Source organism: Balearica regulorum, chromosome 3, assembly GCF_011004875.1.
Source record: "Balearica regulorum gibbericeps isolate bBalReg1 chromosome 3, bBalReg1.pri, whole genome shotgun sequence".
Lineage (NCBI taxonomy): Eukaryota > Metazoa > Chordata > Aves > Gruiformes > Gruidae > Balearica > Balearica regulorum.
The window spans coordinates 23,861,260-23,876,706 of record NC_046186.1 but is presented as its reverse complement, the minus strand read 5'-3'; the positions used below and the strand labels follow the sequence as shown (position 1 = coordinate 23,876,706).

Below are 15,447 nucleotides of genomic sequence, written 5' to 3'. Positions count from 1 at the left end.
AAGCTTCATTTACCATGAACAGTACAATCAGCCTTGAGCCAGAGGAGGCTAATCTTCAGCTACCGCTATGCTTGTTTTCTCAGTAATCACATATGCCAGACCTAAAAACTCTACTGTCCCAATCAAATTTAATTTTCTTTCAAGAAATTCTTTTAGAAGAAAATGAAGATTATACTGCAATTAAAAATAATTTTTAGGTCATAGTGTCTTGAGTCAAAAAAGGTAAAACAGCTTGGGACAGTATCTTGGTCAGTGAAATATATATGATGGATCTGTCTTGGCCTTCATAACAAACTCTCAAAAAACTAAAGGTAAGATTTTTTAGATTATGAATTAAAAATGTTAAATTTAAAAATAGAAAAAATCAAAGGGTCATGGTTGGAAATAAAAATTATTTCTAAACAAATGTTCTCGTGCCTGCTCTGTTGTTTTTGGTGAATCATTGCTTCCATTCAATTCAATGACCTTCTGAGCTCTCATGAGCTTTGCATAGTTTCTTGTGGAACTTAGGATGTGTATATTGCTAGAACATCTGTGCTGTGGCTGCCCACTCTCTGCCCCTCTGCAGCCCCTGCACGCTTTCCTCCATAAGCAGCCCTATAGCTACCTGAGAAACAGCGTGTTCTTCTCCCTGCGTCCAGAGGGGTCCAACTTGCCCTTTTGTTTTGCTTGTTCACACAAACTCAGAACACACATAAATATTATCAAAATGCAGTAAAAAGCTATAGGAAGACTTTAACAATAGATTTGCAGAATTAGTATTGAACAGCTAGGGACTGCTTAAATGAATTGCTTAGCATAATGATTTAATAGCTCATGGAAAGACTAAACGAACTTTAAAAAATGTTATTATCAAAATAAAGAAATAAGACAGAAAGTCATTGTGATCTTTTTTGTAGCACATTAGATGGAAATTAAGTACTGTACTTATGACAACAAATTTGCAGATGTGAAGATTTTTTTTGCATTTAATTTGACACCTCTAATAATATGTGATGTCATCCTGATAGAATGTGTGGCAGTGAGAATCTAATTGTAAATTTTCTTAAATGCTGATGCAAAACAAAGTAAAATACATTGTGTAAAGAAGTGGAATTAACTGAATGATACCGAAAATTCATAGCAAAAATTGATGCAGAAGTCAAATGTCTTATTCCATTTAACGTCAAAATAAGACCATAAGGACAACACCCTTTTCCACCTAATCAATCTAATTCAAATATCAATAAATAATGCATACTAAGAACCAACAGATGTAACTGTTCTGATAGCTGACTTTTTTTTAATAAGGCTTCTTTTAAGGAAGTATTGTATTGGCTATTTTTATCTTAATTTACAAATGTGTAAAAAATTGCATGCCATTGTTCACATTTTAAGTTAATTCAGGGCACTAGAATAGTGACAGTAAGAAGAGAAGTTAAAATAAATAATTAAAGGGCAAGTTCTTTGTGTTGGAAGTTACAAAACAAAATATAGAGAAGCATCAAGAGGATTTATTTGTCCTATTTGGAAACTGATGGAATCCATTTTGGTCTGTCACAAACACAAATCTAATGTGTTTTACAGCAAACCAGAAATTGCTCTAAATGATGCATTACCTTGGAAAAAGGAAAAGATTATGATTTTTTTTTAATACTCCTGAATGGTGATGACCACTGTGATAGATCCCAAGAATTCCTTGCATAAAATATTGCACAACTCTTGTCCAAACATAATTTAGGTTTGTTACACCAGAAAAAAAAATAATTTTAAAAGCCTCAGGTGTTTCTTTATTCACAATAATTCACAATATTTGCTTATTTTATAAAGCAATGCACTAAGTAGAACAAACAATTCATTGACTTGACTGTTGAATTGTTGTAAATAGTGGAAACCCAGCAGACGAGCTATGTAGATGGATGGTTAGGTAATGCTGAGCAGTAGGTGTTAAAAAGTATTGTCCTTGACAAATTGATTACCACAACTGATTGACTGTCATAAAAGACCACAATCTAATTGTGTGTACGTGCTCTTAACATTGTCAGAAATCTGGATACAGATACTATCATCCAAAACATTTGGAACTGAAGAACAAGGAAGGACAATGTATGAAATACACTGTCCAGGTTGTATATAGAATCCCTCTAGCAGATTTGCCAAAGACACATCTAAAATCCTTTGTACAGAAAGCTTTAATAATTAGATAAGAGATTTACCTATTAGCAATCCTTTTGTTAAATATACTTTTGAGGAGTTTCTAAATTTATCTGGAATCTTTTTTTTTTTTTTTTTTTTTTTTTTGAGTCTTTGCTTCTGCAGAGTATGATTTGGGCTTTTAAAAAAGAATCTTTCTGTCTATCACTTAGCAATGACTGATGTCTTCTATACTCTTTGTGGAACAGGGAATTTTCAAATTCATGGCAACTGATATTCCTAAAACGTTCCTATTTCCCATCTAATTTTGTGGTCTTCTTGAGCTACCTGCCTCTGACTTTAGGGTATTTGTAGGTATTGTATTTCAGAATAGGTATAATCTCTGCTGTAATCCAAAAACTTTTCTCTAGTCTCATTTTTTTTATTAACTACATTATTGTTTTTACCCAGATAAATTAATGTGTATTCATAAAATTGCATACAATATTATCTTTTAAATGCCAAAATAAAGGGGAATCATTTCACTTCATGCATAATGAACCAAGCTTAAAATAAGAATATGGGATTACAGAATACAATACTAGGTAGGCAATTTATTATAGTTAAAAAAATTAAGGACTATTTGGAAGCTTAAAAAATGTAACTCTGATTTAAAAAAAATGCAGAAGACTAAATCCATTGACTTTTATTAAGAAACACCTGAGGCAGGATTCAATTATAGACAGTGTGCAGTGCCAGTACCAGATTTCTGAACAGAAGGGATCAAAGACATCAGAGTTACAATTGACTCACAAAGTCCCTGTAGTAAAAGAGATTTAGTGATGTAAAATTTCCAAATAGGAAATGGAAATGAATCACTTCATAGGCTATAGGAAAAAGACCATCAAACAAGTCAAAAGAAAACAACAGCCATTTTGACCTAGGAAAGAATTCCTTATTAACCATAGGTATGGTAGTTATCAGCTTAACCCAAAGCAAGACAAATCAGTAGAGAAGAGCACACTATTCACCATCCTGATAACTTACTCTAGCTGTTAATTTCCATTCTGTCAAAGACCAAAAAACAAACATGAACAAAAACTGGAACCAAGTAATTGATCAACACAGATTTTTCTTCCTCTCTAGCCACTTAGTGGCTAATGGAAGCAGTGAGAATGGAATAAATTCTAAACACACACAGATAAAATACATCATCAAATTCTTTAGAGAAACCAAGGTAGCATATACTGCAATAGTTCTATCCTGAAGAACTGGATTATTCTACCACATAGTCCTTTCCAGAAACTCATGAAACTAAATCTGAAAACAACAACTTGTTCTCATTATCCCTTGGAGAACTGGGTTTCAAACAGCCTTTAAGCTCAACTAGAATTTGATGTGCATGAATTGACTTACCTGTAAATCAAAGAAAACATCTGTGTGAGCATCTGCAAAGCTAACTAACTAAGCTTCCCATAGCTCTAATGGTAATAAACTTACAGACTAGAGCATACTATCTTGAAGTTACTTATTCAAGTAATTTTAAATCTCTGGAAACTATTTTTCTCTAGCTGCAGTTTTCACATATTAAGAAATATATAAGGCACAACGAGCTATCATTTCCAAGGTCTCATTTACATTAGATTTCATGTGGAACATGATAAATATTGATTTTCTCCCTGAAGTATGAAAAGAACTAACTAGGAAAGGGTCAATAGTACAGACTAATAGTCAGACACAGAATTCAAGCACTCTGTCATCTATCATGGTTCTAATAGGATTTTCAAGAATATGTAGAGCTTATCATTCAATAATATTCTGTCTACCAATTACTCTCACTGACAGTTTAAAAAACATACAAAAGTAGCAAAGCCATACAATGGACTAGCAAGCAGTTACTTTGTAAATTACAGTAAGATTATACCATCATTACTCTGCCAATCTTTATGTTTTACTAGATAGCAAACTAAAGTTTCTTGAAGTGAGGAATTTTGTTTTTCAAAGTAGATTTTTTTCTCCTAAAAAAATATCTAGGGAGAAATGTTGTGTAGGACCAAAACTATGCTACACACAGGAATGCACTCAAAGGACATTGGAAGAACAGGTCAAAATGTATTTGGCTCAAATAAACAACAAATTTTGCACCCTATCAGGGACAACCAGTAGTTTTCAATCAATAAGAAAGTATATTCAGTCAGATTCAACTTCAGTCTGTATATAAACCTAGTTTTTTACGCAGAGTACAAAGGGATAAACTGTAGCTCATGTGAGCTTGAAGAACTTAAAATGGTGGAGAAAGGCTAAGATGAGTGTAAAGAAGACGTGTTTGCTCCTTTGAACTGTGTAGTTGCCAGCTTCCCACGCTGCCTGCAGAGCGCACGCTCTCTCACTGGTGTACAGGGCAGTCTGGCATGTGGCCTCAGTCCTGTTCTAGCTGGAAGCATCCTTTATGAAACTATAAAGGAGGGTTCTCAGTTTATGCTGAGGATTTGCAGCAGAGGTGACTCTTGTGGTTTCTCCTATGGCAATGCATAAGACAGTTTCCGAGCTGTCTTCACCTCCGGTGTGTCTGCATCCAGGAAATCTGCCAGATTACCAGGGACGGGTAAATTTTGCCAGATCCATTCTTCCGTTTCTGTCTTAGAAACAGTTTAATCTGTTGAAAAAAGGTTGGAAAAGGAAGCTGAACTAGTTAAGATTAGAAATAATGAGGAAAGTTTTAACCAAAATCATTGGAACATTTTACCAGGGACAAAATAACAACTGCAAAAAGTTTTTAATAAGTTTAATGAATAAAATCATATAAAAATTAAAACTGTTAAGAGTTGGGAGTCTTTTTGCTTGGGTTTCTTGGGGTTTTTTGTTTGTTTGTTTGTTTTTTTCCAAATAACATTCAAATAATTGAAATGCTGTCATCAGACCCCGCCCACATAACTGCAGTAGTACCATTTGTTCTCATGCCACCTGAAGGACAACACTTGTTCTAGTACAGATATTTAACAAGTAAGAAGCCTGGAAATTTGTCAGCAATCATCGCTTTGTTGCAAGTCGTGGTTCTTTTGCAATCTGTTTCATATCAGGAAAGGCTGGAGGATTGATGTCAGTTACGAGGTGGGTAGCTGATCTAGGGCCAGCACTAATTCATCACTGCTTCAGGTTTATGATGGTGCAGAGGGGTTGGTGCCTTTGCAGCACTTGATGTACTCTCAACTTTGTGAAAGTGCACTCCCTCTTCTGTCCAAACAGAGTGGAATTGCTCTCCTGTACAGTTTACAACTGTTTTTAATTAATGTTGTATAGACTGGTCTTAGTTATTTTGAGAATTATCCTTCTTGTTACATATTTTTAAGTTTTACTTTAAAAATAAATTCTTTACAGCTCTCATTGGAATATAAATTCAAGAAACTGCATTGCATTGATTCCAAGAAGCTGCAGTTCCGTTCCCTACTGTCCCACATGAACCAGCTCTGCAATGAAGCGGCAGTTGTGCTCTGTACTTGTAGCTTCAAGGCATCAATAATTTACTTGGCTGCCTTTTTATCTCTTCTACCTAAGTCTCGTGTTGTTAATAGTAGTCAAAATCATGTTTGTTACCTATTTGCAGAGATATACTATTGAATTGTCTTCTCTGACAGGCCTTCTGAAAGTCACAAGCTTAATGATCTGTTTCAGGTCTCTACAAATTGGAGACTGCAATGGAATCTGGCTAATGTGATGTTCTCATGAACAAAAAATGCTCTTTTCTGATGTGGCCTTTCTCCAGATAGGTATTTTTAGAAGCTATCTCATATATTTTTCTCTAACAGATAGTTTGTGAATAACCTGTAGATTAAAATACATCAGTAAACATTGTCGTGGTTTAATCCCAGCTAGTAACTAAAGATCACACTAAAACCAAGTTGTTGTGTGTTATCAGCATTATTCTCATACTAAATCCAAAACACAGCACTATAACCAGCTCCTAGAAAGAAAATTAACTCTGTCTCAGCCGAAACGAGGACAAACATCTTCACATGTGTCACGGAAATGTAAGACCTACAAAATATGTTCTAAACCAAAAGCTTAATAAGGTCAAGAAAAAAGTAGAATGGTCAAACTGAACAGGGATTTTATATTACAAACAATTTGACAGACACAACTTATTTACAGGTTCAGGATGTCAGTTGTGAACTAATACTAGAGTGTGTGACTGAATTTAAGCTTAGAATGATGACATGAAATGTGCATAACACTCACCTATAAGGTGAGGACACCCAATCCCAGGAAGTTGCTTTGGACAGCATCCTGATCCAAAGGGAGGGCTTCTGGTCACAGACCTGCTGCTCCAAAGAGAAGCCCTCAAAGGGAGTCTTTGGTGGAGGCCCCATTTATACCCTGGGTTTGATCTGAACTGTGGTCATCTACTGGTCATGGTAACATACAGCTCCCATTGGTTGAGGGGTCTCCTACGTGGACATATTGGCTGAGGTGGTCTCTGGCAGGCTCAGGTATCTGGGGGTTCTCCATGTACATGTCCAGCAGTACGCACACTTTTCGCCAAACTATGCACTGTGCCCCTCTGTGCTGTGCTGTTAGACCAGCAGGGAGGAGGGGGTGGTGCTCTGCCACAGCGTGACCTTATACAATGTATATATGTGTAAAGAGTGAGATCTCTTTATGGACAAGAAGGCAGAGTATAAGTAAAAGTTTTGCAATAAATAGTGCAATTAGCACTAAATAAGATATATACATAAAAAGCAATAAAGCTAGTCCAGATGGTTTTTCCTGGTTCAAAAGTTTTGTATATTCTTATGTGTTATCTCAAGAAAGAGGCATCTGCTGAGCCTAATTTCCCTAAGATGAAGATCGTGGCGTATGGTATGTTTTCTCAGTGGTCAGTACTATGCTTTTATCACTCAGTAATATCTTCCTTTTATATAAAACACAAGAGCTTAACAGTACAAGTAGTTCTTACGTAATGCAAATGCTCCTACCTGGACTAGAAGTAACGGCAGTAGGAAGCAGCCACCTGAAATACAGTTGCATGTATAATCCATTGCTATTGCAATAGTATTTAGAATATCACATATTACATTAAGTTCTCAAAATGCCTTCTTAATTATAATGACAGTTTAAGGAAATGGTTAATTCTTTTTTAAACAATGATGTGATGAATTCTTGGGTTTTGTATAATGAATATATTGTTACACGTCATTCTTGTATTTGTTACGTGGAATAATCAAATCTGTTTTCCTCTTATTTTAGATACTAATACTATAAAAATTGTAGAATGTGATGGGAAATAAGAAGTTATCCATTAAGATGAAGGAAAGCTGAATAGTCTTTTCCCTCCTTCCTTCTTTCCTTTCTTTCTCCCACCCTCTCACCCTTCTCAGACTTACTTTGTATTCCCTTTTCTTTCTTTTTCTCTTTTTTAAACAATAAAAATAATACGTGTTTCTTTGCAATTTCTAGAATACAAAAACTCTGTTTTGCTTTTGTAATTTAAATGAAAATTATAGTCATCATTTTATATAAAGTTTGTATTATTATGAGTGATGATACTCATTAGTCTTTCATAATAAGGAGGTTGCAGAGGCAAAAATTCCAGGATTTGAGAAGAAATTGTCTCTGCAGAGAAAATCTTGTATTAGGTATGCATCTGCATGACACAAGGAAAATACTTACATCATGGTGTCTGCTTTGTAAAGATATTTAAAAAAAAAAAAAAAGTTAAATTTGTAATTAAATAATCTAATGAAAAATAGATAGAGAAGAAGGACAGAGAAGAGAATTGTTTCATCCATATGCTGTACCCTATATCAGTTTATGGATGTTGTGGTTTAACCATGCTGACTATGCTAATACCTCTCACAGCAGCAAAACAGCTGAATAATATGTGTTGTCATGTCTGTAATGACACTGTTCCTGTCATTCAAACTTGTTTCTTTCATCTGTGGATCAGATCTCCTGTTCTCTTCTTGTGTTGGTCTGACCCTCTTTTCCTTCAATCCAGAGTTAGTTATCCTGAAAAGGAAACCATAAATCCCACTCATCTGTTTCATTGCTGAGGAATTCTGAAATATCTACACTAGTTTCAGCTAGTATTTCACTTCAAATTTAAAAATACACTTGGCATTACAATAAGGAGTGGGCCACATTGCTGTAAAAAAGGAGTAGGACATTGGTCAGAAAGAATTTGCCTTTTCAAAAATGAAAGGTAAACAGTGCAGCAAAACATCTTTCTTGAGAAGATGACATAGGTTTTTTGGGGTTTTTTTTGTGCAAGTGCATGCATGTTCACTACATGTCATGAAGGATGACTGAAAAGAACCTGAACAATTCTACTTACATACTACCTTTAAGAAATGCTTTGATTTGTCTGTCAACAATTTTTCATGAACAAGATTGAGGTTATTTTAAGTTAATTTTTAGCAATACATGATATCTTACTTAGCCTTTGTGCAATTTAGGATACTAACCCAAAGAATAAAGTGTTCAAATCAGATTAAAAATCAAAACTACATCATTTGGATAATTTTTTGTTGTTGAGTCCACTACACACTCATATTAGGCACCGTCGTTCAGAGAAACTGCCAATGAAATTAGAATAATTTTAGCAAAAGATTAAACAGATGGTCTCAACAAACTCATCATTCCCAAGTATTGATAATATTAAGACAGAACAGAATTCCATTCAGAGTATAAAGAAAATATAAAGGACTGTGGTCAAAAGATCAAATTTTTAAATGTAAATTTTTTTAAAACAAATAGAATCATAGACTGGTTACCTAAAATGCACCAATGAAGCATCCTGTTGCATTAGATTTTTTCACATTGCCTGGGTTTGTGCATAACTTTTCAGAAAAGATCCTCCCTTTAGAGGAATAAAGAGACAATTAGAAGACCACCTGGTCTTTTCGATGGTCTATGAATATAATTTCAGTGAAAGTGTCTTATGTCATATCAAATTAGCATAAAAAATGGGACTAGAATTACTGGTAAAATAGGGCAAAGGGAATTTATGATGTGTTCATAAAATGCAGAGCTCTGGCTACAAAAGTCAGTAGTGAACTGCATAGAAATATTGTTCCTAACTCATCTATATTAAATGGAACGTGCCTCAAAAGTAAGGAGATGTCTCCCTTTTAGATAAAGAGTAGTAAGACTACATTTTCATAGAGCTGTCTCTTCAAGAACACATACTGTGATTTATATTGAAGAATCTGTCTCCAGTTAGTGAAATGTATTCTCCACTTTCAGGAAAACATTTATCTCTATAAGGAAATGGGGAAAAAATTGTGTTATTTGGGTCACATATATGATAATAAATAAGTGAAGAATTAGGGAAGTCAGTTTTGTTGGACCTTTCTCAGATGAAATCCTAGCTATGAAACTTACACTTTAAGCCAAGAGAATTTGTTAAGATTTTAGAGAGCAGTGAATGTACAAATATATTGTCATTCCTTTATTTGGTTTTCAGGAATATATAGAAAGACCATTTTGTTTTTATCAACTCAGTTACTACAGCAGATGAAAATATCTCTTCTGCTGGAAGGTGTAAAACAGGAAGCCTAGATAACTAATGTTGGAACCAAAAGCAAGTAAATGTTGTGGTTTAAGAGGCAGATATATCCTTAGAAATCATGGACAAATATCATACAATCATAGAATCATAGAATGGTTTGGGTTGGAAGATCATCTAGTTCCAAGTCCCTGCCATGGACACCGTCCACTAGACCAGGTTGCCCAAAACCTCATCCAACCTGGCCTTGAACACTTCCAGGGATGGGGCACCCACAACCTCTCTGGGAAACCTGTTCCAGTGCCTCACCACCCTCACAGTAAAGAATTTCTTCCTAAAGATTTCTAATCTAAGTCTACACTTTTTCAGCTTAAGGCGATTACCCCTTGTCCTATCACTACATGGCCTTGTAAACAGTCTCTCTCCAGATTTCTTGTATGCCTCCTTCAGGTACTGGAAGGCTGCTATAAGGTCTCCCTGAAGCCTTTTCTTCTCCACACTGAAAAACCCCAACTCTCTCAGCCTGTCCTCATAGGAGAGGTGCTCCAGCCCTCTGATCAGCTTCATGGCCCTCCTCTGGACTCGCTCCAACAGCTCCATGTCTTTCTTGTACTGGGGACACCAGAGCTGGATGCAGTACTCTAGGTGGGGTCTCACAAGGGCTGAGTAGAGGGGCAGGATCACCTCCCTTGACCTGCTGGTCACACCTCTTTTGATGCAGCCCAGGATACGGTTGGCTTTCTGGGCTGCAAATGCCCATTGCTGGGTCATGTTTAGCTTTTCATCAACCAACACCCCAAGTCCTTCTCCTCAGGGCTTCTCTCAATCCATTCTCCGCCAGCCTGTAGTTGTGCTTGGGATTGCCCTGACCCACATGCACTTGGCCTTGTTGAACTTCATGCTGTTTGCATGGGCCCAACTCTGAAGCCTGTCAAGATTCTTCTGGATGGTATCTCTTCCCTCCAGTGTGTCAACAGCACCACACAGCTTGGTGTCATCGGCAAACTCGCTGAGGGTGCACTCAATCCCACTGTCGATGTCGCTGACAAAGATGTTAAACACGTTAAAATATGTCTGGAAGGAACAGAATACTTCAAAAGATCATCTATTCCATCCTTTATTTTTCCAGTAGGATTGACCATGGTTACATGATTCTTGACAGATAGTTGTATAACCTGTTCTTAAAAGTTCTTAAAAGCCTTAAATAATGGAAACTACCAGCTTTATTGTAAGAAGTTATTTTTTTTCCTTCTGTTACCAGTGGACATGAAAACAGGTTTGTTTCTTCCTCTTTGTAGCTACCTTTTCTGTGACTGTACCCCAGCCAGACTTTGTTTCAGAAGAATAAATGCTTCACTCTTTCCCTGTAAGTCATTTTTCCAAAAAGTCTGTTATTCTTACTGCTTTTCCTGGACTCTATCCTAGTGCAGTGGCTAAAATAAGAGGCCTTATGATACCAATTCATATTTCTATGTTATGAAAATGGCCTACTTGTATATGCATTCTACTGTATATATTACGCTACCATTGCAGCAGCATTTTACTAACTGTCATCCAACTTACGGTCCCAGAGCCCCCCTATGGCCCCACCTTTTTTTAACAGAAAAATTCTGCTACCTATTTCAGTTTATTATGGATGGCTTCCTCAAGCCTGCTAGAACCACATCTGTTTCATCATGACTGAGCTTCCATAAGCTAATTGTCTTCTTAAACCCAAACTCCATCAGGCAGGAGAAAGACCATTATCTACTCTCTATACATCCACATATGATCTGAATACCAAGTTTCCTCTAGCAGTGTTATGTTCACAGTAGTGGATGACAGGGCTGAACTGCGTGTCATTCCGTCCAAGACAGATTTACTGTTACTCTCTGAGCTCATCCAAGGGAAAAAGAAAAAAAAAAGAAAACAAAACCAACCCCCCCCCCCCAAAAAACCACTAAGAAAGAAAAAAGTTCAACAAAACAGTCAACTTTCAAAATGTCCTTCAGTAGGCATGTACCTGATTTTAATTCATCTTGATATAATTTTCTTTTTACCACTATTGAGCAAGATTATCTTTATTATATTTACAGCCAAGCAACAGATGTTACTGTGCAGTAATAATTTGTCACAAAAATGAAGCAAATTCAGAAGATTGTGTTCATTTTCCCACCACATTGTCCTGGTTCTGGCAAGGATAGAGTTAATTTCACAAGGATCCAGGACAGGTGAGCCAAGCTGGCTGGGGGCTATTCCATACCATGTGACCTCGTCATGCTCACCATAAAAGGGGGCTAGTCTGGCAGGCGTGTTGGCGTGGCTCCAGGATGGGTTGAGCGTCAGGTTGGTTGGTCCTTGGATCGGTAAATCGTTCTCTGTTATCACCCATTGTTATTATCTGTTATCAACACTGTTGTTGATTGTTTCCCTCTCCCTTGTTGTCCCAGTAAACTGTCCTTATCCCAACCCTCGAGGCTTTGCTGTTGTTTTTCCGTTCTCCTCCCCATCCCACCAGGGGAGGGGTGAGCGAGCAGCGCGTGGCACTTAGCTACCGGCTGGGCCTAAACCACGTCACACATAACCATACTCTTTTAGTCATCCTATTTCACATATCTTTTATTTCTTTCTGTGCAGAAAACAAAGTAAATGAAAATAAACCACAATGTAAAAGAATTGGGATGTTTAAATTCTTTTTTCTCTTACTCTTTTTCTCCAGTGTTACCCTATGGGAAAGCAAATAGAAAAGTGCTATCTCTGATGTACTCCAGATTATTTTTTTATAGATTTAGAGTTCTCAGGGATTAAGAGAAGTAAACAAGAAATGTAGCAATTATTAAAATTATACAGTTTTGGACTGGGAATCAACAACCTCTTACGAAGTCCATTACAACAAGGAAAAAGTGAGAGGATGTGGTAGAAAAATGAAATATTATGTTCTCTAGAATAAACTCACGCATAATAATAGAAAATATAATACCAAGAACAATCTTTCCTGGTAGTGAAAAGATGATTTAGATAGTTTAGATGACCCCATCTTCATCTGTAATAGCTATGAATTTCCAGCTGTCACCATTATGAGTGTTTGTTTATCTTACTTGATACTTAACTGTCTCTGCCCATATTTCCTTTGCAGGTACATGAAAATGTCAGGATAATTTGTGATGGTGAAATTTATGCAACCAAAAAGAAAACTAAAAAGCCTTTGAGCTCATAAAAACTAGATTTTATTAGAATATAAACCAGAATAATTTTAAATAACATTTTAAATTAATATTTTAAAATAAGGATTTAGAGAGTGACTTGATAAGAACGTGGAAGAGAGATCCAATGATGGTTGCTAAATACACAAATGATAACAGGTCAGGAAATTGCTTGACCTGAAACAGTTAGGAGAATATGGGATGTCAGTGGATGAAATGTGTCATGTATTCCCATTCTTTTTCCTAGGTATCTCTTGATTTAAAATTCAAAATGACTAGACAAGGGTCAATCAAAAATTACCACAATTGTCCTCTCTTTCCCTTCCCCCCCCCCCCCCTTCCCCCACCCCTTTCTCTTTCTGGTGAGTTCTGGCATCCAACATTTGTTTGTCAAGTCAGCAACTTTTTGTTTTGCAATGAACTCTGCCCAGTTCTTACCCGTGTCTCAAACTCTGCTGTTGTAACGTGACTGTAGATTCATCTGCCTCACCCTGAAGGATCTCAAATTTTTTCTCAGTCAGTCTCTTAGATTGCTCCTCCTCCTACAGGGAGTTCCTCCTGGCCCAGGCTACTTAGTTAAAGAACATTGCAGAGATGAAGGATAAACAAAGCAAACTTACAGTACATTTCACACTGGAAAGCTGAGAAACACTTTAAGCGTCTTATTTCAGGAGAACTGGTTGAGATGGTATTTTGAACCTAGTTTGAGACTGCTTGTTCTGTGTCCTGAGCTTTGGACCAATGTATGATGTAACATTATCATATACTTCTTAGATAAATAGGATACACTTGAAGTTGCTCAGAGGTCTGTATAACGTTAGAGGCAGTCTTGGTGGAAGTGCATTAGTGAACAGAAGTAAAGCATTGGTTAAACGTATGAAATCAATCTGCTGGTGGCATTACTATATCTCAAGAATTCAAATATTTAGTTAAAATAAATTTCAGTAACAAAGTAGGCATCATATTGGAATCACTGGTGTAGCTTTATGTCCTACATTATACAGAAGGTCATAGAGATGATGATAATCTAAAGATGTAATCAAAAAAATCTTTATAAAGCTTTTAATTTATTTCTAATTCTATCTGGATCATGGCTTCTTAGTTTGCTCCTGAGAAGAGAATAGTTTGTCTCAAAAGCTGTGTCAAGACATATCACATTTAATGTTTCCTTCTCATCCTCAAAGCTAGCAACTCTGTAAGCTAGAGAAATTAGATTGTAATGATATAATTTATTTTCTACACATCCATTTTGTGTTTTTCTTATGTAATTTTTATAAATTCATCATTTAAGAATAAGTTCCAGTATCTTTCCTCATACTGAAAATAACCCTCGAATTTATACTTTCTTGGTATGCCTGCCCGTTTTTCCTTAAAATTGTCCTATATTGTATGACCTTGTACATCCTCCCTGCATTTTTGGAAATCACTGATAGTTTAAATTATTTTGGGTAATTCTTCCAGATCTTTAAGGTGAATTTAAACTAGCCATACTGACTTAGAATGTTTATATTAAGTAATCATTCTTTAATTTGTTAGTTTCCTTTTTGGACCTGTGTTTGTATTATTTTGTTGTTATTTCATGCTCAATCATGTTAGCTAACAATCACAATTGCTTCAGTCTTCCCTATATCATGAATCATTAGTTCACCTTTCTCATTAAGCAATGGATCTATGTTTTCTCTTTATCCTTCTTTGTAATGATTTATAGGAGCCCTAATTGAAACTATTTATGTTCCTGACTTGACTTAAATAGTTACATAGCTCAGCTCTTACATAGTTATATAGCTAAACCAGGCTGGACCCTGCTCAATATGTTCTATCTATCTTGTGCAATCAAGATTGAAGCTGAGCCAGCACCTTAAGTTTGCTTGTTCTTTTGAACAATTACTTGTACATTCTTGGCTGTTGATGCACTCCTTTTCTCTTTCTTCCAAGCATATTAATTCATGGATTAGATTTGCCTGGAGTCTGCAGTATTATTAACACAAAAGTTGTTTGTAAGTGCAATTTTAAAAAAGGCATATGAATTATAAACACAATGATGTAATCGTAACAACAAGCCGATCAATAAATTTCCAATATATCCTTACAAACCTGTGAAGTCTATAATACCACTATGAAATTAGTAAGATTATTTGAAGTATTGATTTATAATAATGGCTAATTCTGGTAACATTCTAACAAATTGTAAAAAACCTCTACTAATAACAAGGACACGAGAAGAAAAACACCAAGGTCATCTCTTTCTTTGCCTCATTAGGATTTCTAGACATCATTTATGGTTAAGTCAGTGGGCTGAGCTTGATCCCAGACTCCAAAACTCAAAGGCATTAAAGTCATAAACATTCTTGGATGGTCTATCATTGAGCCAATAACAAGATTCTTCCACTTAGAGATTGACCTGCTTTTGAAGTGTCTTCAGTAAAGATAGCATAATGCTATACCGGAAGAAGGATCCGATCTTAAACACCAACTTGCAGTACATTCTGGAATAATAGTGTTCACCAAATCCTATAATGTTTGGACTAGTTGACTACTTTCCATTTCAAAGCAATTGTTTTCTACACAATGTTTATTTACATAATGATAGTATTTTTTAACACATTGTTTCATTTTCAGTTATACCTCAGGCAGTTCATTGGTACTTCA

General features: G+C 35.9%; 1 long non-coding RNA gene across 1 annotated transcript in view; it reads right to left on the bottom strand.

Moving 5' to 3' along the window:
- Positions 1-15,447, bottom strand: part of LOC142600924 (uncharacterized) — a 782,912-nt gene that overhangs the window by 712,444 nt on the left and 55,021 nt on the right. The gene's annotated exons all lie outside the window — the stretch shown is intronic.